The following is a 25,736-nucleotide window of genomic DNA, read 5'->3' as shown; positions in this document are numbered from 1 at the left end:
CATAGGTCACAACTCTTTCCACAACAAATAGAGGTCTTCACTAAGGCATGAATAACACAACGAGATCATGAAAATCACAAGATAAGACTCACGGTCATGCTTGACACCAACGCATAGATACTCGTCACCATGTCTATACATCATACTCAACAAGAAACAAATAGCAAATAAGACACAACTCCTAATCCCTCAAGTTAAGGTTGGACCAAACACTTACCTCGATGCATCGAACACAACTCAAGCTTCAATTATAGCTTTACCCCTTGATTCCACCGCCAATTCGCTCGTATCTTGTCACAACTTACTTAATTACATCAATAAATGCTAAATGAATCAACCCCAATGCATGAAAATGAGTTTTCCAAAGTTTTACCCAAAAAGTCAAAAATCGCCCCAGGGCCCACATGGTCAAAACTTGAGGTTCGAACCAAAACCCGATTACTCATTCCCCCACGAACCCAAATATATGATATTTTTTTAAATCCGACCTCAAATCGAGGTCCAAATCCCCAATTTTTGAAAAACCTAGGTTCTACCCAAAACACCCAATTTTCCCCATGAAAATCATTGCTTTGAAGTTGAAATCATGTTAAAAGATATTAATGATTGAAGAAAACTAGTTAAAAATGACTTACAATTGATTTGGAGAAGAAAGGTTGTTTGAAAAATGTCATGCCCCAAAACCGAGGAGCGCGACCGACGCTCAACCGAGTAAACCCGACTTAGCTACCCTGTTAGGTTTCATTCTACCCAAACTAATTTATGAATAAGGAGGATATGGACTCCATTAATCATACTTTATAAATATTTCATTAACAACTTCCATTTTGTTTTCATTAGCCATTTCAACCGTAGTATCCAAAATGTTAAATGTTTTTTAGATATGAAGGAAAACATATTTGCCAAATACCAATATTTCTAATTTAATTCCCAATACCAAACACCACCCACAACTGTCTACGGAGCCTCTAAATACAACTGAAGAACAATATGTAAATGCCTGAAACAAGGCTCCGGCTATAGCTCTAAATATAAAGTACATGATAAACAACGGTACAAGACCCCGAAATGTATTGGGGCTCACCAAATCAGCTAAAAGGAAGATGCGTCACTAGCCGCGACCAACACTGCCTGCTATGGAACCACCTACATCTATTTAAAGATATAGCGCCCCCGGAAAAAGGGACGTTAGCGCCGTAGAATAGCACTAGTATGTATAACTAAACACATCTAGTTAGAAAGAAATTTCATACAAGAATAAAGAGGAAATCACTACAAGAAAACTGGCCTTTAGAGACGAGAAAAATGGTCCTAAAAAGTTCAATTCTGGTCTCAAAAGATTAGTAAGGACCAGTAAAATCTGGTCACCACCGGTCGCTATAGACTCCGTCGCTAAAAGGCAATAAAGACGACTGTAGTGGCTGGCCGTTAATGAGTTTTTCCGACTAGCACTATTAAGGTCATTAAAACACGTTTAGGGACCATATTTCTGGTCCTTAGACAAAGACTCATCTGGCGCCTAAATATATTTAGTGACCAAAAATTATGGTCCTTAAAGATCTTTAAGGACTAAAAGTCTATTTGCTAATTCTCTAATATCCAATTTATATTTGAAACAAAAATAATTAGTTTAATACAGACAAAATTATCAGTAACATCAAGTTTTCATATATGCATATTAAGAATAATCATACAGACCTAAAGATTTTATTAACATGTCAAATACAAGGAGGGGGACATATACCTTACCTCCTACATATTTCTGAATTTAGACTATATATAGTATAACCATCTAAATATTCTCGCTATACCAGTATGTCTAATACACTCCAAAGTGAGTAATTCAACTAATATAAGTTGAAAAAATCAGTTTGAAGGCAAAAATTAGATCAATCGACAACTAACTGTAAATGAATAACTCAGTTCTGTAGCAATAAGGAAAAAGAATTGGACAAATTGTGTATTAGCTTTTGTCTGCAAGAAAAATATCTGGTATAAGAGGCCGGTTCTGTTGTTGTGGTTTGATCCCCTTCAGCCAAGTCTTTTTTTTTTCTACCATGAAACTGTCTTGATTTTATATTCAACAAATCTTTATTTTTGCATCCATTATGCCCTGAAAACTTCACTTGGTATCAATCTCAACTTTTGTTAAAACTGAGTACGTCAAGCCGTTGAACTAAATGGAGATTGAATCTCTAAGCAATGTCTAAAACTGTGCACAGCTGAAACAAGCTAAAGTTAAACACTATCAAGCTGCTAGACTTCAATTGCATTAATATTCAAACTCTACCCTAATATTTTAGCTTAGTACCTCTGGGCGCAGTTGTTAAACTCTGTACAACCTCTAATGGAGCAATTTCTGCTAGTGTAGCATCTTCATATGGACTCTATTAGTCGAAAAAAATTATTGTTGATGGTATTCTTCGTATCTTCATTAAGGTTAAAATATTTTGCACTTTGTGTTCAACTTCTTGCTATTTGAATATACTTGGTCCTTCACCTTGTACCTGCAGATATTAACACCATATTAGAATAACATATAAGTACCTGCAATGTCCAAATTATCCATTTCTCCAGCAAGAACACATTTAACTTACCAAGAATTAGCCACATATTTACTATCTTTTAAAGCAGCATGTTCATATCATTCAAGGAAGTAATTTCCTTACATAGAGAATCATATAAATGAAATCAAGATATTCTGAACAATGACATAGCAGCTCAAACAGAGAAAAGGATTTCTTTTCTACTACTGCTCAAATACTACACTACCTAACTACTAATTTAGTAATTTATGATAAATGAGGTATATAACTTATTCACAAACTTTAATATCACTCAAGTCATGACAAATAACAGTATTCTACACTTTAATGATATTATTTTGGGGGGAAAAGGTACAGTTGCTCAGCCTAATTTAACTACATACTCATATGTTCGCTCCTAATATTCCCCAAGAAGTCAAAAGAGTCAAACAAGATGAAGGATAACAATAGCTAATCCTGAAATGTAGCAATTGATATCGAAAAATATATTAGCAACCAAGATCATGATTTCATTAGCAGCTAAGAAATATAACTAGAGATACACCAAATACATACTTACATGATCCAAGGAAAAAATAGTGAAACTAAGAATTTCTACATAACTTAGCACCAACGAGATTTCCTTCACAAGAATATTATACATTTCTATCGATAGAAGATGATAATAATCCCGAGATAACGCAAATGTTAAATCTAAGATGAGAAAATAGGTACAAGTTAACTCAAAGGGAATATCGTGGTCAAACACAAAGAATATTTTAACCAACTGATCAAACATAACCCTCACAATTAGAACAAAATATAATATAGTATATTATTTTTACGAAGAAAAATCAAAAGAAATCATAACTCAATAAGGGACCCTCTAATTCTGCTGTCTACTCAACTACTTAGAGATATAAACAATTAATTGTACATGATCAATTTTATATACTGTGCTACATCTTTTTATAGCCCCTGGAAAATAATCTCATTCTTGGTACAAGTTTTGAAGTTCAAAATTACTAATTTAATTACTAACACCCTTATTTCACTACATAAATTATATAATATTCTTTTATCTTGTCGCTTTACTAGTACCCATCACATTTAACACCGTAAAAAGTAAACAAATATCCGCTTGAGACCCTTTCAAAATTATTATATCATAAATTGATATTGACATTTAAAATTCAAATTCATGAAACAGTATCCTTATCATTACATTTGGATTCACTAAGACGTTAGGTTTGATAATATGTAACAACTCATATGGAATTTATACATTGACAGTAAAGAGCGAAAAAGAATAAAACAAGGAAATAACCAAAAAAATTAAAATTTAACAAACAAAAAATAAAACTTTGTAATCACACTATAACGTCATAAAAAATATCTGGGAATGAAATCACTATCTCGTTGTCAATAATGAGAAAAAATTTACTTCACTGGACAAAGTTTATTGAGGAATCCCAAAATATTTCTGGAGTTCAAGCCCTAGCTAGACCTGTTGTAACTTTTGGAGAAGAATCGAACCAAACATTAAAAAATAACCAGATAAATCATTATAATTCGTATATAAAAGAATAATTTTTGACATACCCAAAATCAGCCCACAAGCTTGTGCCAGATTTAGGAACAACGCAATATTCGGCAACAGCTATGCAGTAGGAAGAACATCCATACTCAGTCCAACGGCTACCCATGTCTCTTCAACAATAGAAGAAGAAATCGGTAGAAGGAAATCTTAAGAGATGATGATTTTGGTGACTCCACGATACATTCTTCTAATAAACTCTTGGGCAATCTCCCTCAGATTCAATGGTGGTATCATTCACTCTTTACTGCTTCAAAAATCATGAATTTCTCATATTGAGATTAAGACATAGAATGGAAATTAACTCCCTATCTTGAGCTCTACTACACGATCTAGAGTATTAAAGAAGGGTGAAATTCCTAAATGTCCGAATAGCCTCCAACTTATAGATGTGGTCGACTCCACACCGATAAGAAGGACTCTACTAGACACGGCTCCGTGACATCCTAGGATACTTTAAAACCTTAGGCTCTGATACCAACTTTGTCACGCCCCAAAACCGAGGAGCACCTGACCGACGCTCAACCGAGTAAACCCGACTGTGCAAGCCTGTTAGGTTTCATTCTACCCAAACTAATTTATGAATAAGAAGGAGATGGACTCCATTAATCATACTTTATAAATATTCCATTAACGACTTTCATTTTGTTTTCATTAGCCATTTCAACCATAGTATCCAAAATGTTAAATTTTTTATAGATATGAAGGAAAACATATTTGCCAAATACCAATATTTCTAATTTAATTCCCAATACCAAATACCACCCACAACTGGCTATGGAGCCTCTAAATACAACTGAAGAATAATATATAAATGCCGGAAACAAGGCTCCGGCTATAGCTCTAAATACAAAGTACATGATAAACAACGGTACAGGACCCCTAAATGAAGTGGGTCTCACCAAATCAGCTGAAAGGAAGATGCGTCACTAGCGGCGACCAACACTGCCTGCTATGGAACCACCTACATCTATTTAAAGATATAGCGCCCCCGGCAAAAGGGACGTTAGTGCCGTCGAATAGCACTAGTATGTATAACTAAACACCATCTAGTTAGGAAGAACTTTCATACAAGAATAAAGAGGAGATCACTACAAGAAAACTGGCCTTTAGAGATGAGAAAAATGGTCCTAAAAATACCAATTCTGGTCTCAAAAGATCAGTAGGGACCAGTAAAATCTGGTCACCACCGGTCGTTATAGACTCCGTCGCTAAAAGGCAATAAGGACGACTTAGTGACTGGTCGTTAATTAGTTTTACCGACTAGCACTATTCTGGTCTCTAAAACACGTTTAGGGACCATATTTCTGGCCTTAGACAAAGACTCATCTGGCGTCTAAATATATTTATTGACCAAAAATTATTGCCCTTAAATATCTTAAAGGACTAAAAGTCTATTTGCTAATTCTCTAATATCCAATTTATTACCAGAATATTATACAATTTGAAACAAAAATAATTAGTTTAATACAGACAAAATTATCAATAACATCAAGCTTTCATATATGCATATTAAGATTAATCATACAGACATATAGATTTTATTAACATGTCAAATACAAGGAAGGGGACATATACCTTACCTCCTACATATTTCTGAATTTAGACTTTACATAGTATAACCATCTAAATATTCACGCTATACCAGTCTATCTAATACACTCCAAAGTGAGTAATTCAACTAATATAAGTTGAAAAAATCAGTTTGAAGGCAAAAATTAGATCAACCGACAACTAACTGTAAATGAATAACTCAATTTTGTAGCAATAAGGAAAAAGAATTGGACAAATTGTGTATTAGCTTTTGTCTGCAGGAAAAATATCTGGTATAAGAGGCTGGTTCTGTTGTTGTGGTTTGATCTCCTTCAGCCAAGTCTTTTTTTTTCTACCATGAAACTGTCTTGATTTTATATTCAACAAATCTTTATTTTTGCATCCACTATGCCTTGAAAACTTCACTTGGTATCAATTTAAACTTATGTTAAAACTGAGTACGTCAAGCCGTTGAACTAAATGGAGATTGAATCTCTACAACAATGTCTAAAACTGTGCACAGCTGAAACAAGCTAAAGTTAAACACTACCAAGCTGCTAGCCTTTAATTGCATTAATTTTCAAACTCTACCCTAATATTTCAGCTTAGTACCTCTGGACGCAGTTGTTAAACTCTGTACAACCTCTGAGGGAGCAATTTCTGCTAGTGTAGCATCTTCATATGGACTCTATTAGTCGAAAAAAATTATTGTTGATGGTATTCTTCGTATCTACATTAAGGTTAAAATTTTTTGCACTTTGTGTTCAACTTCTTGCTATTTGAATATACTTGGTCCTTCACCTTGTACCTGCAGATATTAACACCACATCAGAATAACATATAAGTACCTGCAATGTCCTAATTATCCATTTCTCCAGCAAGAACACATTTAACTTACCAAGAATTAGCCACATATTTACTATCTTTTAAAGCAGCATATTCATATCCTTCAAGGAAGTAATTTCCTTACATAGAGAATTATATAAATGAAATCAAGATATTCTGAACAATGACATAGAAGCTCAAACAGAGAAAAGGATTTCTTTTCTACCACTGCTCAAATACTACACTACCTAACTACTAATTTAGTAATTTATGATAAATGAGGTATATAACTTATTCACAAATTTTGATATCACTCAAGTCATGACAAATAACAGTATTCTACACTTTAATGATATTATTTTAGGGGAAAAAGGTACAGTTGCTCAGCCTAATTTAACTACATACTCATATGTTTGCTCCTAATATTCCCCAAGAAGTTAAAAGAGTCAAACAAGATGAAGGATAACAATAGATAATCCTGAAATGTAGCAATTGATATCGAAAAATATATTAGCAACCAAGATCATGATTTCATTAGCAGCTAAGAAATATAACTAGAGATACACCAAATACATACATACATGATCGAAGGAAAAAATGGTGAAACTAAGAATTTCTACATAACTTAGCACCAACGAGATTTCCTTCACATGAATATTATACATTTCTATGGATAGAAGATTATAAAAATCCCGGGATAATGCAAATGTTAAATCTAAGATGAGAAAATAGGTACAAGTTAACTCAAAGTGAATATCGTGGCCAAACACAAAGAATATTTTAATCAACTGATCAAACATAACCCTCACAATTAAAACAAAATATAATATAGTATATTATTTTTACGAAGAAAAATCAAAAGAAATCATAACTCAATAAGGGACCCTCTAATTCTGTTGTCTACTTAACTACTTAGAGATATAAACAATTAAATGAACAGGATCAATTTTAGATATTGTGCTACATGTTTTTATAGCCCCTGGAAAATAATCTCATTCTTGGTACAAGTTTTGAAGTTCAAAATTACTAATTTAATTACTAACACCCTTATTTCACTACATAAATTATATAATATTCTTTTATCTTGTCGCTTTACTAGTACCCATTACATTTAACACCGTAAAAAGTAAACAAATATCCGCTTGAAACCCTATCAAAATTATTATGTCATAATGTGATATTGACATTTAAAATTCAAATTCATGAAACAGTATCCTTATCATTACATTTGGATTTATTAAGACGTTAGGTATGATAATATGTAACAACTCATATGGAATTTATACATTGACAGTAAAGAGCGAAAAAGAATAAAACAAGCAAATAAACAAAAAATTTAAAATTTAACAATCAAAAAATAAAACTTTGTAATCACAATATAACGTCATAAAAAATATCTTGGAATGAAATCACTACCTCGTTGTCAATAATGAGAAAAAATTTACTTCACTGGACAAAGTTTATTGAGGAATCCCTAAATATTTCTGGAGTTCAAGCCCTAGCTAGACCTGTTGTAACTTTTGGAGAAGAATCGAACCAAACATTAAAAATAACCAGATAAATCATTATAGAATGTATATAAAAGAATAATTTTTGGCATACCCAAAATCAGCCCACGAGCTTGTACCAGATTTAGGAACAACGCAATATTCGGCAACAGCTACGCAGTAGAAAGAACATCCATACTCAGTCCAACGGCTACCCATGTCTCTCCAACAATAAAAGAAGAAATCGGTAGAAGGAAATCTTAAGAGATGATGATTTTGGTGACTCCACGATACATTCTTCTAATAAACTCTTGGGCAATCTCCCTCAGATTCAATGGTGGTATCATTCACTCCTTACTGCTTCAAAAATCATGAATTTCTCATCTTGAGATTAAGATATAGAATGGAAATTAGCTCCCTATCTTGAGCTCTACTGCACGATCTGGAGTATTAAAGAAGGGTGAAATTCCTAAATGTCCGAATAGCCTCCAACTTATAGATGTGGTCGACTCCACACTGATAAGAAGGACTATACTAGACACGGCTCAGAGACATCGTAGGACACTTTAAAACCATAGGCTCTGATACCAACTTTGTCATGCCACAAAACCGAGGAGCACTCGACCGGTGCTCAACCGAGTAAACCCGACTAAGCAAGCCTGTTAGGTTTCATTCTACCCAAACTAATTTATGAATAAGAAGGAGATGGACTCCATTAATCATACTTTATAAATATTTCATTAACAATTTCCATTTTGTTTTCATTAGCCATTTCAACCATAATATCAAAAATGTTAAATTTTTTATAGATATGAAGGAAAACATATTTGCCAAATACCAATATTTCTAATTTAATTCCCAATACCAAACACCACCCACAACTGTCTACGGAGCTTCTAAATACAACTGAAGAAAAATATATAAATGCCGGAAACAAGGCTCCGGCTATAGCTCTAAATACAAAGTACATGATAAACAACGGTACAGGAGCCCGAAATGAAATGCGGCTCACCAAATCAGCTGAAAGGAAGATGCGTCACTAGCTGCGACCAACACTACCTGCTATGGAACCACCTACATCTATTTAAAGATATAGCGCCCCCGGCAAAAGGGACGTTAGTGTCGTCGAATAGCACTAGTATGTATAACTAAACACCATCTAGGTAGAAAGAACTTTCATACAAGAATAAAGAGGAAATCACTACAAGAAAACAAAGTTTCCAATAAGCACCATGTCAACAATATAAGGAGGATCACATAATTTTCACATAGTTTCTGAAATTTTGGATTGGAGCATCCCACACTGTGCATCATTATCCACTTAGCCACCGCTTCTTTGAGCGGAGTCCGATCACGGCCCGATCAACTAAGCCGTCTCCCAGAGACGTTACCATTATTTCATTCACACTTTCTAGTTTCAATCATCAATACATTACCACCATGTGTATATATCATGGCGTCCGATCACGGCCTGATCGGCTAAACCATCTTACCAAGACGTTACCTCAATCATAATTTTATTTTCACTTTCCGATTTCAATATCAGTACAATACCACCATGTGTGTAGCATGGCGTCCGATCATGGCCCAATCGGCTAAGCCGTTTTACCAAGACGTTACCCTTTTCAATTAATCATCTCACTTCAATTTTTGTTTCACATATATTAGTTCATCAGCACTTGGAGCCATAATTATCATATCATGCTTGGCACTAGGCCACATTTCATAATTCGATCTATTTTTCCCCACATTTCACATCAATATCAATTTCAACAACAAGTCATTTACTCCAAGATGTCAAGTACACGTAGGAGGAATCATGAATTATGGGCATATACAATATTTCAGAAATCATACACCTCAAGTTCGTTAGTAATGGAACTTTAAACACAAAGGGGTTCTTCCAAAAAGGAGGAGACACACCAAACCACAATAGAAACACACATCAAAGGCGTAAACAAGAAATTACACCAATTATTCTTGAATTACTCTTTTCCAATCACGACAATATACAATTTCAACATCGAAGTATGTAACAACCTGGATCACATTGGATGTACTTATAAGACAAAAACATTATCTCGAACAGCCACTTAGGGGCATAAATTGTGTACAAAGCCTTTAGGGCATTTTATTATTGAAGTCATTTACGGAAAGTAGAGTCAAGGCTCATTTCATAATCTGTTTCATATTTCCTCATATCATAGGCATCACTAGGCACAATTATAATTCAAGTTCTCGGCACGTTGGCCATACTCTATTTCCCAAATTCATTTGATTTATTTCAAACACCTCTACCCATAGAGGATTTTACATAGTTTGGTATAACAATCTCAATTTAAACTTAACATGAAATCTAGGCAATTTAGCATATACTTCACATTCTTCACAATCCCCAATTTACCAAGAATAGCATATTGAACACATTGAGGTACATCTTTTACATATATTCTTGCAACAACAAATCCTTTGAAATAATGAATACTACATAAATCAAATTCCGGGCTTACAACATATGGGGGGACACCATGGGAGCTCAATTTCTAAGAAGAGGGGTTTTATCCATACATACCTTTTTTAAGCTTTCCATAAGTTACTATGACGTTCCGAAAATTCTAGCAATCCCAATCTCTTAGATGAAGATCTTGAGCGATTTCTTGTTGGATTTCAAGGACTTGACAAGGTTTTTGATGAACAAGGCCCTTGAGCTTCTTCTTCTCTCTAGAATTTCTCTTCCCTCTCTCTAAAAGCACTCGAATATCCAAAAAAACAAACCCCAAACGAGTGAAATGGAGTTCGGGTCTTAAAAACCCATTTTTGTACAGCCGCGACGCGTGGGGCGCCACAGGGTGCGGGGCGTCTGTTCAAAATATGTCTGGAATTGAAATTTCGGACCATTCTGGAATTCCTACAGGCACGGCGCGCCGGGCGCCGCATGGGGCGCCGCGATAGTGTAAAATTCTGCGTTGCTTTGGTAATATGGTCATAACGTCTGGTAGGAGTGTCCGAATAACGAACGGTTTGAAGCGTTGGAAACTAGACTCAAAGACCTTTCACTTAATAGGTTATTAATCACATAATACCTTATATATATCTAGATATGCTCGTTCAAAGTCTAGACTAGTGCAAGCTCATTTGGAATCTTAGCCTATTACGAAGCTTTCCAATTTGACTTAGACGTAGGCCCTTCCTTGGACCCCAAATTACTTACCATAAGACTTGTACACTTAGTTACCAAATCCAATTGATGTCCACCATGTTAATATCACATAATGTATTATAATTAGTCTACCTGGCACCCCAAAATCCTATATTGTTTCGAAATTTTTTACGGGACCTTACATTATCCCCCGCTTAGAATCATTCTTCCTAGAATGAGAGATAGAGCCTTACCCAAATACCTAACATAACATATCTCTTTTCTATCCTACCTCAAGTCGCTAAATTTTGACTAACTCCCAAAAATTTTAGAAATTTCGGCAGGATCTCCTTTGTAACTAGGCCTATCCACCTGTCAGAGAATCACCCAAAACCATCCTAAAAACTCATCTATAACTCGACAAAGCACCACAATGTATATACCCATATCACTAATTCTCAGCATCACAAGAACTACATTATCATAATGACACATGAACATGGACTGCACATTTTTAGATCATAACACCTATAAGGTATCTTTCGAGTCAAAGCTTATTGATATACAATCAAGAAAAAATACCTTATTTCCATAACACTCTCGCCCTTCAATGTGGCCTCTTATACCTACAGACTTCGCTAGAACACATTTACGGAAGCAACCTCCACCCCCAAACTTACCTAACAAGGATGAAAGCTAGATACCTCACATACGCTAACCATTCATTAACTTCACCTTCAATAATTTCCTCCGAAATGATACATAAAGGATATCCAACTGCCTTCTTAGACGTAGGCACGTGAAAACACAAAATATATGGGGAACAACTATGGGGAAACTTCATACTCTTAGTGTGGCCTAATGTGAAATACACTTATACAACCTTCATTATCAACTTACATAACATCTTTAGGGGAAAATATTGAAAATAACCTGTTCACCCTCCTAAATTCTAAATCTCTATACGAACACCCACGCTAACCTTTGATGACCTTCAACAATTACTCTAAGATGTGCTATCATAAACTGACCATAAAATTACCTATCGAATATATGTGATCGCATGGGGATGCTTCCTCTTTAACATGTTTAAACCTTCAATACCCAATGGATTTAATACAATGAGGAGCAACGGAGTTTACGATCGGGTTGGAATTATTCAGCAATCCATTAAGGTGCTGAGTATAGTACTTCCTGAGGTTATATGCTAAGGGACATGAAATTACAACTAACAATGCTGACAAAGTTAATCATTGTGACGACATTAATTAATAAACAAATGAGGCATATGGGTAACTAGTACTTTGGCAATAGGAATCATTAAGGAGGAATATTCAAGTACGTGACGCAGTCGTCTCCTAGAGTGTAAGGAAAATCCAGTTATCAAGAATGAGAATATTCTGGTACCTTTAATGCGATATGGGTTTCAAAAAAAACATGAAGTTGAATTACACTCCTATCGTTAACTGACACAAGGAATTTATGCCACAAGCCCATGAGGATGAAAAGAAGTTGAGCACTTATGAGATTATCATATTTCAAACAGCTTAGCCCTTCCTGATAATTGATCCTATAAGAGAGAAGTAAAGATACAATAACTTGTCTTCTAAATAAATATGCTCAGGATATGTGCAAAAATCTGAAGGCATTTAATCTCAACCTTTCACGGGTGAAACCACATAGCTAGGACATCTTCATATTGGGATGAAATCATGTATTGGTTAGAGGGTTTCTAATGGTTAACATGATGCTCCGGGGAGAAAGACAATTAACACTCCTACCCAGCCAAGAAGGTGGAATGCCAAGGGTAGCAAAACTCCCCGCATATGACAATGACATAGTCAATGATTATAGAAGTCGAGTGTGTAAAGACAACCAAACTCAATGAGAGAGTGCAAAATAATCATGGAAGGTTTGCAGATGTTCATGATGAATTCTCCATGGATTTTGACTTGAGAGAGGAAGTGTCATAGTGACACATAGAAGGTCTTGTTCTTTCGTGGTTATTGAACAAGTGTTGGGAAACTAGAACAATGAATTCACTAATTAAGGAATACAATTAACATGTTGTGGAGGTATAAAGAGAAAATAATCATTTTTTATGAGATGGACGTGCTTCTGCTGTACTAACTTCCAAACTGCAATACGAGACTACATCATGGGCGACCACAATACTAGGAACCAAGTGAGCTACTTGCTACGGGATGTCCCAAGTGGACACGAAAGTTATACCACGATGGCGACACATGATCTTCCTATGATGGATATGTGAGGATCTCAATTTTCAGAGAGACTTTATGCACACGGTGACCATTTCGATTGACATGCACTCATATGATAGGTGATGATGCATTCTCTCATGTTACTTGACAGTGAGAAGGTTTCGTGATGATACTCGAAAGAGAGTAGAGTGACTGTTCAGACCATAGAAGCCATATACACAAGTGATTAAAAGAGTGACTCGAGAAGGATCCCCACATTGGGATGCTTTACATAGAATTCGACACCACATAAGTAAACTTGTTACAACCCATATCCACATGTGTTAGTTCATGCCATATATTAGTTAACATAAATCCAAGAAGGAATTATCTTTGAGATGATAAGAAGTCAATCCTATTGGTCTTAAGTGATACAAGAGTGTATAAGGGTGATTAACCAGTATTAGAAGTTAAACGAATCAAGGATGTTGTAACTCGTATTTTCAGGTAATCTAGCGGTGCTTAATACACTCAAGAGGTCATTTATTAAGGTATTTTAATCATATAATATCCGTATCATAAGTCTTGAAGTCAAACGAGTTATGAAACAAAAGTCGACAAAAGTTGTCGCAACTTAGGTTCATAATTTTACTTAAACATTAGGTTAAATGTTTCTAATCTTTTCTCATAATTTATAAGGAATTACGATGTGATCTACCAACCAAATTAAATATCTATGAGTCTAGTTTCCAACTCATTAAACCGTTCATCGATACGATCTCAGAGTAGAGAGATATTCGCATTTTCGCGAGACTGCGCCAAGCACCTCTCTATGGGGCCCACTAAGTCGGTTTAAGATATTTGGACCTATATAGGATGCCTCCAACCCGTTTTAAGTCATTTATTTTCACTATTTTCAGACCTTAGAACCTAGGAACATCCTATCAAGGTTCTCTCAAGATTCAAGACCCAAAAAAGGGCAAACAACACAAATCAAGTGTCTGGAATTCCGTGGCGCTAGTAAGTCTCTTGTTCTTCTTGTTGTTGCTCATTTTTTTGTCGTTTCAGCTCGTGTGGGAGGTTGTTTTAAAGGGTTTATGTTCTGTAAATACTCCCTCATGTTCTTAATATCAATCCTAGGTGATTTCAAGCCTTCTAAAGTGATTCTAGTGCCGAAAAACACTAATTGATCGCTAGTTTCTTATTTTTGTTGTTGTGGCAGCATTGGAGGGATATTTCATGGAAATTTAAGGTCAAATTGGAGTTGTTCTTTCTTTATAAAGGTAAGGAACCTCTTACTCTATATGTATTTAAGATTATCCAAGTTGCGGCTAAGCCATTGAAGCTAGAACTTGTGAGATATATATCGAAAGGCTTGGTAGTAATGTTATTGTTTTGTGGATTGTTTTGCGTTGTTGTTGGGCTGCGTATTTTACTACTATCTTATGGAGTTTTGGAGGAGGAAGGGTGTGGAGAAACACCATATATATGTAGGGTTATGGGCTGATAGTTATTCGTAACATTTCCAGGTTGTTTGACACGACTACGGTGGTCGTCGTATGTATGGAGTGATTAGGCTATGTGTGGACTATTTTGGGAGGCTCAATATGTTTATTATTGATGTTGTTTGGGCTATTTGGTGACTGTTTTGAATGGTGTGAGGTCATATATATAGGGGAGGTGCTGTCCGTTTCATCGTAAAATAGGTTGTGGTCGATACATAATAGTTATAACTCTTAAACTATAACGATAGTATCGTTTCTCTTATTGTAGACTAAGGAGTTTTGACAATTGCATAGCTTGAGATTGGGGCAGTATATACAAGGTATGTGAGGCTATCCCTTTCCTTCTTTTGCACGACTCCGATTGTACATAATGTAATGAACGAGCTTCCAAGATACTCTACTCTTAGAAGCTAGCAGTACTTACATTGTTTTCCCTCTTATGGAACGATTGATGTTAATGTTACTTCTCTTATTCTTATGTTATCAATGTTGTTCGTACTTCCTAAATCTTATAAGGTTCATAGTGAAGAGTTAGTCCTAATAACGTGTATAGAGGATACCGACCTTACGTCACTCCGAAAGGTTTAGAATGTGATTCCATGAGTCGAGCATGCATTATATATATGTATCTATTTTACTCTACCGAGCCACGCTATAGTTGGCCGGGTACGGCACCTATTGTGCAACCACTGATCAGTTGGGTTTTACCGAGCTCCACGTGGCCGGGTACGATTCTACCGAGCCTATTATGGCCGGGTACGATATGATGATGATGATGCCCACAGAGGCGAATGCTTTAAAGGTTTATGTATTTATACATATGTATCATGCATTTCATGTAAGTAGCCCTCAGAGGTACTAAGATGTTACAGGTTGTATATTCTCTATCTTTGCTTACATTACTAATCGTATTTATGGTTCCTTGCCTTACATACTCAGTACTTTATTCGTACTGACTTTCTTTTATTTGTGGACGCTGCATGTCGTGCTGCAGGTCCTGATAGACAGGCAGGTGCAGCTCCCCCACCACAGTAGACTGTCCAGTTCAGCGGTGATTGGCGAGATCCCTTCTCCGGACTTGCCTTGGTCTTGGTATGCAATTTTTGTTATAGACATTATGGGTATGTCGGGGCCCTGTTCCGGCTATGTTGCAATACTTATGTTCTTTTAGAGGCTCATAGACAGGTGTCGGCTCATGTATAGTTTGGTATGCCTTGTCGGCTAGTTTTTGTTGTATAGTCTTTCATAGTAGCGTGGTAGCTCATACCTTATACGTAGTTTCTTGATTGTTTGGTCATCCCCTGCTATATATGTTCATGCCGTCATATTTTATTGTTGGTTGTCCATGATCTAGGTCTACCATTTATATTGATCTCGTCATCCTTAAAAGATAATAATTAAGGTTAGATGAAATGTACGTTGGTGCTCGGCAAGTGTGGTCAGGTGCTAGTCATGGCCCTTCAGTTTGGGTCGTGACAAAACTTTACGACAGTGCATGCATAGGCACAAGTGGGCAGATGTTGTCCATTTAAATAAAATATTCTGTAAGAAATTCATCATGTATAGTCCCTTGTTAAGAATTTAGGAAAAGCAAGTGGGAAGTATTTATCCTAGAGTCATAACTCCATTCAAGGACACAATTATAGAACTTAATTCTACAAGAATGTAAATAAGAGGATTTGTAATAGAGTGGATTCACGAATAATGCGTCTCATTCAAAGAGTCGATACATTAAATGTTTTGTTATTCAACACCTTGTTAAGACCATGTTTATAAGAATTCTTCAATGTGGATGTACATATACTACGAGTAGAAATTTTAATTTGACTCACTTAATGACTTTAGGTTGATAGGGCAATAGCTTAATCGATACCCCTAGACTCCGCATCCCTAACGTACGTAAGTAACATACTAATATACTACATGATCTGGTGGTGCAGAGACATTAATAGGAACAAGGGTACTCACCTTAGCAACAAGTTCTACCAATCCCTCCACGACTAGATACATTCTTCTAACAAACTCTTGGGCAATCTCCCTCAGATTCAATGGTGGTATCATTCCCTCCTTACTTCTTCCAAAATCATGAATTTCTCATCTTGAGATTAAGACATAGAATGGAAATTAACTCCCTATCTTGAGCACTACTGCACGATCTGGAGTATTAAAGAAGGGTGAAATTCCTAATTGTCAAAAAAGCCTCCAACTTATAGATGTGGTCGACTGCACACCGATAAGAAGGACTCTACTAGACATGACTCCGAGTCATCCTATGACACTTTAAAACCTTAGGCTCTGATACCAAGTTTGTCACGCCCCAAAACGGAGGAGCGCGACCGTCGCTCAACCGAATAAACCCGACTGAGCAAGCCTGTTAGGTTTCATTATACCCAAACTAATTTATGAATAAGAAGGAGATGGACTCCATTAATCATACTTTATAAATATTTCATTAACAACTTCCATTTTGTTTTCATTAGCCATTTCAACCATAGTATCCAAAATGTGAAATTTTGTATAGATATGAAGGAAAACATATTTTCCAAATACCAATATTTCTAATTTAATTTCCAATACCAAACACCACCCACAACTATCTACAGAGCCTCTAAATACAAATGAAGAATAATATGAAAATGCCGGAAACAAAGCTCCGGCTATATCTCTAAATACAAAGTACATGATAAACAACGGTACAGGACCCCGAAGTGAAGTGGGGCTCACCAAATCAGCTGAAAGGAAGATGCATCACTAGCTGCGACCAACACTGCCTGCTATGGAACTACCTACATCCATTTAAAGATATAACGCCCCCGGCAAAAGGGACGTTAGTGCCGCCAAATAGCACTAGTATGTATTACTAAACACCATCTAGTTAGAAAGAACTTTCATACAAGAATAAAGAGGAAATCATAAAGAAAACAAAGTTTCAAATAAGCACCATGTCAACGATATAAGGAGGTTCACATGATTTTCACATAGTTTCTGAAATTTTAGATTGGAGCATCCTACACTGTGCATCATTATCCACTTTGTCACTGCTTCTTTGAGCGGAGTCCGATCAAGGCCCGATCGTCTAAGCCGTCTCCTAGAGACATTACCATTATTTCATTCACACTTTCGAGTTTCAATCATCAATACATTACCACCATGTGTATATATCATGGCGTCCAATCACGGCCCGATCGGCTAAGCCATCTTACCAAGACGTTACCTCAATCATAATTTTATTTTCACTTTCCGATTTCAATATTTGTGCAATACCACCATGTGTGTAGCATGGCGTCCGATCACGGCCCGATCGGCTAAGCCGTCTTACCAAGACGTTACCCTTTTCCCTTAATCATCTCACTTCAATTTTTGTTTCACATATATTAGTTCATCGGCACTTGGAGCCACAATTATCACATCATGCTTGGCACAAGGCCACATTTCATAATTCGAGATATTTTCCCCCACATTTCACATCAATATCAATTTCAACAAGAAGCCATTCACTCCAAGATGTCAATTACACATAAGAGAAATCATGAATCATGGGCATATACAATATTTCAGAAATCATACACCTCAAGTTCGTTAGCAATGGAACTTTAAACACAAAGGGATTCTTCCAAAAAGGAGGAGACACACCAAACCACAATAGAAACACACATCAAAGGCATAAACAAGAAATTACTCCAATTATTCTTGAATTACTCTCTTCTAATCACGACAATATACAATTTCAACATCAAAGTATGTAACAACCTGGATCACATTGGATATCCTTTCAGACAAAAACATTATCTCGAACAACCACTTAGGAGCATAAATTGTGTACAAAGCCTTTAGGGCATTTTATTATTGAAGTCATTTAGGGAAAGTAGAGTCAAGGCTCATTTCATAATCTGTTTCATATTTCCTCATGTCATAGGCATCACTAGGCACAATTATAATTCAAGTTCTCGGCACATTGGCCATACTCTATTTCCCAAATTCATTTGATTTATTTCAAACATCTCTACCCATAGAGGGTTTCACATAGTTTGGTATAACAATCTCAATTTAAACTTGACTTGAAATCTAGGCAATTTAGCATATACTTCACATTCTTCACATATCCCCAATTTACCAAAAATAGCATAGTGAACACATTGAGGTACATCTTTCACATATATTCTTGCAACAACAAATCCTTTGAAATAATGAATACTACATAAATAAAATTCCGGACTTACAACATATGCGGGGACACCGTGGGAGCTCAATTTCTAAGAAGAGGGGTTTTATCCATACATACCTTGTTTAAGTTTTCCTTAAGTTACTATGATGATCCGGAAATTCTAGCAATCCCAATCTCTTAGATGAAGATCTTGAGGGATTTCTTGTTGGATTTCAAGGATTCGACAAGATTTTTGATGAACAAGACACTTGAGTTTCTTCCTCTCTCTAGAATTTCTCTTCCCTCTCTCTAAAAGCACCCGAATATCCCAAAAAAACAAACCCCAAACGATTTAAATGAAATGGAGTTCGGGTCTTAAAAACCCATTTTTGTACAGCCGCGACGCGTGGAGCGCCGCGGGGTGCGGTGCGTCTATTCAAAATATGTCTGGAATTGAAATTTCGGACCATTCTGGAAATCCTACAGGCACGGCGCGCCGGGCGCCGCATGGGGCGCCGCGGCAGTGTAAAGTTCTGCGCTGCTTTGGTAATTTGGTCATAACTTCTGGTAGGAGTGTCCGAATGACAAACGGTTTGAAACGTTGGAAACTAGACTCAAAGACCTTTCATTTAATAGGTTATTAATCACATAATACCTTATATATATCTAGATATGCTCGTTCAAAGTCTAAACTAGTGCAAGCTCATTTGGAATCTTAGCCTATTACGAAGTTTTCCAATTTGACTTAGACGTAGGCCCTTCTTTAGACCCCAAATTACTTACCATAAGACTTGTACACTTATTTACCAAATCCAATTGATGTCCACCATGTTAATATCACATATTGTATTATAATTAGTCTACTTGGCACCCCGAAATCCTATATTGTTTCAAAAAAAATTCCGGGGCCTTACATAAAATCGCCTCTTATGTTTTTGGGGTTTTAAAAAATGAAAAATGACTGAAAATCCCGTCTATTTATACCCCTCATAGACTTCTCTGTGCGGACCGCACAAAATGGACCGCGGCCGCACAGGCCTTCCTGATGTGCTGTGGTCCAATATCTTGTGCGGACCGCACAAACTGGACTGCGGCCGCATATGTCTCCACCGCGCTCCGCACGCAACAGACCGCGGACCGCACTGCAGTGCCCTGTGCGGACCGTACAAAGCCAACCGCTACCGCATAGCCTTCACCGCGCACCGCACAAGGTTGACTGCGAACCGCACTGGTGGCGTTCAGAGACCTGCAATTTTTTTTGGTTTTAAGCCTAAAACATCCCGAAACTCACCCCGAGCCCTCGGAACCCCAAACCAAGCACACATACTAACTCAACAACATCATACGAACTTATTCGTGCGATCAAATCGCCGAAATAACCTCAATAACAATGGATCAAACCTCAAAATCAAGAACTTTTTCTCAAACTTCATCAAGTATCAAATTTAGCAATTTAGGTCCGAATCACGTCAAACGACGTGCGTTTTCAACCAAACTTTATAGAAATGACTTAAACCATGTATAAGACCTGTACCGGCACTAGAACCAAAATATGGGCCCGATACTATCATGTTCTAATCAAATTTCATTTCAAATTTCTCTAAACAATTTCAGAAAATAATTTTCTTTGAAAATTTATTTCTCGGGTTCGGGACCTCAGAATTTGATTACGGGCATACGCCCAAGTCCCATATTTTACTACGTCCGGGACCATCAGATCATGGGTCCGGGTCCGTTTACACAAAATATTGACCGAAGTCAAATTAGCTCATTCTATAATCAAAACTTATCCTTTTTCACAGATTATCATATTTAAGCTTTCCGGCTACATGCTCGAACTGCGCATGCAAGTCGAGGTGACTCTAAATGAGGTTTTCAAGGCCTTAGAACACAGAGGTTTCGTTTTAAAACAAGTGATGACCTTTTGGGTCATCACATTGACCAAGTTTTGACTTTTTAGTATTCGATCTCGGATTTGGATTTATATAGTTTTATTAGCTCCGTTAGGTGATTTTGAACTTGGGAGAGCGTCCGTAAATGTATTTTGGAGGTCCGTGGTAGATTTAGGCTTGAATTGGCAAAATTGGAAATTTTGTATTTTTCGGTCGGCAGTTGAAATTTTGATATCGGGGTAGGAATGGAATTTCGGAAAATTGAGTATGTCCGTTGTGTCATTTTTGACGCGTGTGCAAAATTTTAGGTCATTCAGGCGAGGTTTGATAGAAGTTTTGATCGAAATCGGAATTCGGAAGTTTTTGGAGTTTCTAGGCTTGAATCCGTGGATGCTTTGATGTTTTGATGTTGCTTTAAGCGTCCCGAAGGTTGGAACAAGTTTGAATGATGTTATGGGATATGTTGGCATGTTTGGTTGAGGTCCCGAGGGCCTCGGGTGAGTTTCGGATGCTCAACGGGTCATTTTTGGACTTAAGGAGTTGTTGGTTTGTTGGTGTTCTGAAACTAGTATGTTCTTTATCGCGATCGCGGGAGGAGGTTCGCGATCACGTAAGGCAAATGGGAGTCCAGTTGGGTTAACTCTTCGCGTTAGTACAGAAAGGGACGTGATCGCGTAGGTCAGTCAAGTTGTGCAATGCGAACGCGAACGCGTGGGCCAGGCCGCGTTTGCGTAGAAGAAATAAGGCGGCAGAGGAATCTGGTGTTACCCTTCACGTTCCCGTAGGGTCAATTGCGATCGCGTAGCTCAAGGGAACCACTGCATCGCGTTCGTGTGTGGGGTAACGCGATCGCGCAGAGTAAAATATTGAGGCAGCAAAAATTGTTCTTCGCGATCGTGAGGATGTTTCCGCGATCGTAATTAAGGAAAATTGCCTGGGCAGCATGTTTAAAAGCGATTTTCGCTATTTTCGGTCTATTTCCTCCATTGTTGAGCGATTTTGGAGCATTTTGAGAAGGATTGAAAAGGGAATCGAAGGGAAACACTTGGGGGTAAGATTTTGGAACTCAACACTAGATCTTATGTTGATTCTTACTTGTTTAAATTTGAAATTAGTGGGATTTAAAGCCTAAAATTGGGGAATTAGGGCTTGAAATTGGAGAGTATAATTGGGGATTTGAGGGGTCATTTGAGGTCCGATTTTGATGTTCTTGGTATGTATGAACTCGTGGGAGAATAAGGATTCTATTGATGTGATTTTTATTGGATTCTGAGACATGGACCCGGGGTCGGGTTTGACCAATTTCAGGATTCTTGGTGTAAATTGGTTATTTTCGAGTGGGCTTTGTTCCATTAGCATATTTTGATGGTATGAATCTGTTTTTGGTTAGATTTGGAGCATTCAGAGGCCGAGTCGAGAGACAAAGGCATCGCTGGGCTAGAGTTTGGACCGGATTGAAGTAAGTAATGATTGTAAATGTTGTCCTGAGAGTATGAAACCCCGAATTTCACATCGTTGTGCTACTTTGAGGTGTCGCGCACGCTAGATGACAAGTGTAAGGCCGTACACCGTTGGGGAATGTGACTTGGTCCGTTTCGTATGACTGTTAAGTCGTGTATTTCATTAAAACTTGTTTGATATCATTGTGTTTTGGAAATCATTACCATGTTTTGGGCTGAACGCCATATTTGGGCCTCATGCCAACTGTTTTGGACCTTTATGGACTTTGTACTACTATTCCTCTCTGTTTTGACTTCATATTTGTACTCAGTCATGTTGTATTCTACTGTTTTTATAACAAAGCCATATTTACTCCATTTTGATATTTTAAATGATATTTTGGGCTGAGCATCATGTTTTATTGCTGCCCGAGTGGCTTGAGAGATTTCTGACTGAGTGAGCATACTATGGGATTGGGCTGCGCGCCGCAGCATGTTGTTACTGATTCATGATTATGAGGCTGGGGGCCTGATTTGTTATGCCACGAGGTGGCTTGTTATGAGGCCGAGGGCCTGTTTGATTATGCCACGAGATGGCTTGTTATGAGGCCGAGGGCCTGTTTGATTATGCCACGAGATGACTTGTTATAGCGCTTGGGCTATAGGAGCCCCTCCGGAGTCTGCACACCCCTAGTGAGCGCGGGTGTTACTTCCCGTACCTTAGCATTAGGATGTGTTGTAGTAAATCCACATGAGTACGAAAGGATTATGTCTATTAGGAGGTTATAGAGGGTTTACAACCTTGTTATTGTAAGACCCTGTAAATTTAATAATATTGATACCGTTATATACGTTTGATGTGGTATTTTGAGTGGAATGTTTTTATAAAAAAGTTTAAAAAGTATGATTTTATATAATTATTAATATTACTACTTTCGAATATGTTTTAAATTAAATTACGACCAAGATAAATACATGGCTGATCCAGGGCCCTATCTGTCAAGCTCAGATACAGACGTTTATTGACATTATACCCAACCTAAAGAAAAATCCCTAGCTTGAAAGACAATATACATATCAACTGCATTTCCTATCGGTTAAACCAGTTTAGTTACATCACGATTGTTATTTTTTAATCCAGATATCCTCTCTTTGAATAATTGAATAGCACATATATCATGGGGCAGTTAGATGGCTCGCTAAACAAATTCAATTAATTAAGTGCATTCAATTGACGATATAACTGCGTTAAGTAAATTGGATTAACTAAAGCCACATACTTAATTGTTAATTGTAGTATCAATTTCCCCCCAATTATAATAATTTTCACAAGTGGGATTTGACAGCTTTCAGTTAAGAAACTGTGAACACACCGCCCTTCAATATTCAAAGTTTCTAATCCTATATCCATTTATATAGTATCATTTAACATCCGTAATTATCGTTAAATCCATTTATAATATTCATGTAAACTTCTTTAATGATTGAGATAATACAAGTAAAACCTTAAAAGAAAAAAAAAACCAAAATATATAGTCAAAATTTCAAGACTAATAAAAAGTAAAATCTAATAAATCAAAATGTGACGAAGAAGTTTAAAGGAAAGACATAATAAAGGAAAGTACGGAAACACAGATTTCACTTCTTATAAGATTGTATTAAATTGTTTCTTTTATTCTTGAAAGGAAACTTGTGATATTTCAATTTTTTTTTACCTCCACATATGAGATTAGAAAAAATTATAAGTTGAGAAAATATATATTTGTATATGGATGTTTTAATGAAATAATAATGTATGTATTTATTTTGTATGATACCACATGATCGCGATAGTAAGATGTATAAAGTGTATTAAAAATAAGTAGAATTTTAAAAAATTTGAAATAATTTTTAATTATGCAGTAATTGATTAATTATCGGGTATCAAGACATTACCTAACCACATAATAAGTGGATAAAGATTTAAATTTCGCACCCCACCTTACGTGGCAGCCCTCCCATGCAAGAGTGTGACTCATAACTTGGACTTAGGCCAAAGATTTTGATTCATGGAATGTCTGATGATGAATTGGTTTGGAGGGCTTCATTAGAGCCTTATAAGAAAGAGTTTCCATTTAAGAGAGTGCCTAAAATGGATCTTATGTTATTGACTAGAGGTAATTTACCGTTGATACCATTGTGGGAGAGGTTCTTTGAAGGGCAGGATTTGAATAAGTACTCTATACATGTGCATGCCTTACCAGGATATGTGCTAAGTATTTCAAATACCTCAGATTTCTACAAGCGGCAAATCCCAAGTCAGATGCAGGCTAGTTCTCTTTGATTTTGGGAAGAGTGCTGAAATACATCCTGTCTTTAAAAAGTTAAATTTTCAATAGTAAAAAGTTCATGTTAAGTGAGAAGTAAATAAGAACTTTCAGCATGTTGACTTGTCCGTGGATGGTTTGGGAGGTTGTAAAATGCTTTCGTGAGCAGCTTAAAAGTTGAAATTTCTAGCAAGAGTGTCGTCAGTTCCTTTGGCGCAAATATTGAATCATTGATTTGTCTTGTCAAGTATAATAAGACTATCCTTTCTTTCTTTTAGCATTCATACGATACAAATGAAACGTGCAAATACATAATTTTCATACAGGACTCTATTCATAGAAATATTAGAGAGGCTTATATTCTTGATTCTCATGTGTCATATTATTCTATTATCGGTTTATGGGTCTCAGAAAATACATAAATTAAAAAAGTTTACTTTGTGATATTAATCAAAGGTATAATGGTCTTATGACATTCCGAGAGATTTTATTAACGTACTTCTCATGCATTATATTCATTTACATGTACAGTCGGCGTTATATACGCGTATTTATGTATATATATGTATATGGGATATGGGAAAGGGTTACGGCGTTATATACGCACCACCACTTGATCAGCTGGTATACGTTGATGATTTTGCTCACAGTGGCTGAGATGATATGATGGGATGCCCTTTAGAGGCTTGATGATGTTATGAACACATGCACCTATGCACGACATGACATTCATACGCATATGCATGACACTACAAGTATTTCATGATTTGCAAGCTATCCAGACTTACAAGTTGAGTCCTTTACTCCATGTGTCTTCCGTGTCTTTAATTATTGTTGACTTATTGTTATGTTTCAGTTCTGCCTTACATACTCAGTATATTATTTGTACTGACGTCCTGTTGTTGGGACACTGTATTCATGCCTGTAGGTATAGATAATCAGTTTGATGAGCCCTCATAGTTGATGAGATTGGCATTCAGCGAAGGATCTGTAAGACTCCACCTCATTCGGAGTGCAGCCGAGTCTAAGAGTCAACGTGTCAAAGTTTTGCTATAGACTTATGGGTAGGCCGGTACCCTGTCCCATTTGATGTCAAATAATCTTATAGGCTTTGTAGACAGAGGTTCATTTTGTGCAGTATGT

General features: G+C 36.6%; 1 long non-coding RNA gene across 1 annotated transcript; it reads right to left on the bottom strand.

The window, feature by feature from the left end:
- Window positions 1-1,772: 1,772 nt before the first annotated feature.
- Window positions 1,773-4,457, bottom strand: LOC142164928 (uncharacterized). The gene is made up of 3 exons (XR_012696017.1): window positions 4,128-4,457; window positions 2,312-2,507; window positions 1,773-2,222 (listed from the first exon to the last, which is right to left on the bottom strand). It is a non-coding gene; the product is annotated as an uncharacterized LOC142164928 (long non-coding RNA).
- Between the last annotated feature and the right edge of the window lie 21,279 nt (window positions 4,458-25,736).

This window comes from Nicotiana tabacum, chromosome 10, assembly GCF_000715075.1.
Source record: "Nicotiana tabacum cultivar K326 chromosome 10, ASM71507v2, whole genome shotgun sequence".
NCBI classification, from domain to species: domain Eukaryota; kingdom Viridiplantae; phylum Streptophyta; class Magnoliopsida; order Solanales; family Solanaceae; genus Nicotiana; species Nicotiana tabacum.
Note: the sequence above shows the minus strand (reverse complement) of the source record. Positions and strands in the feature narration are given on the sequence as shown.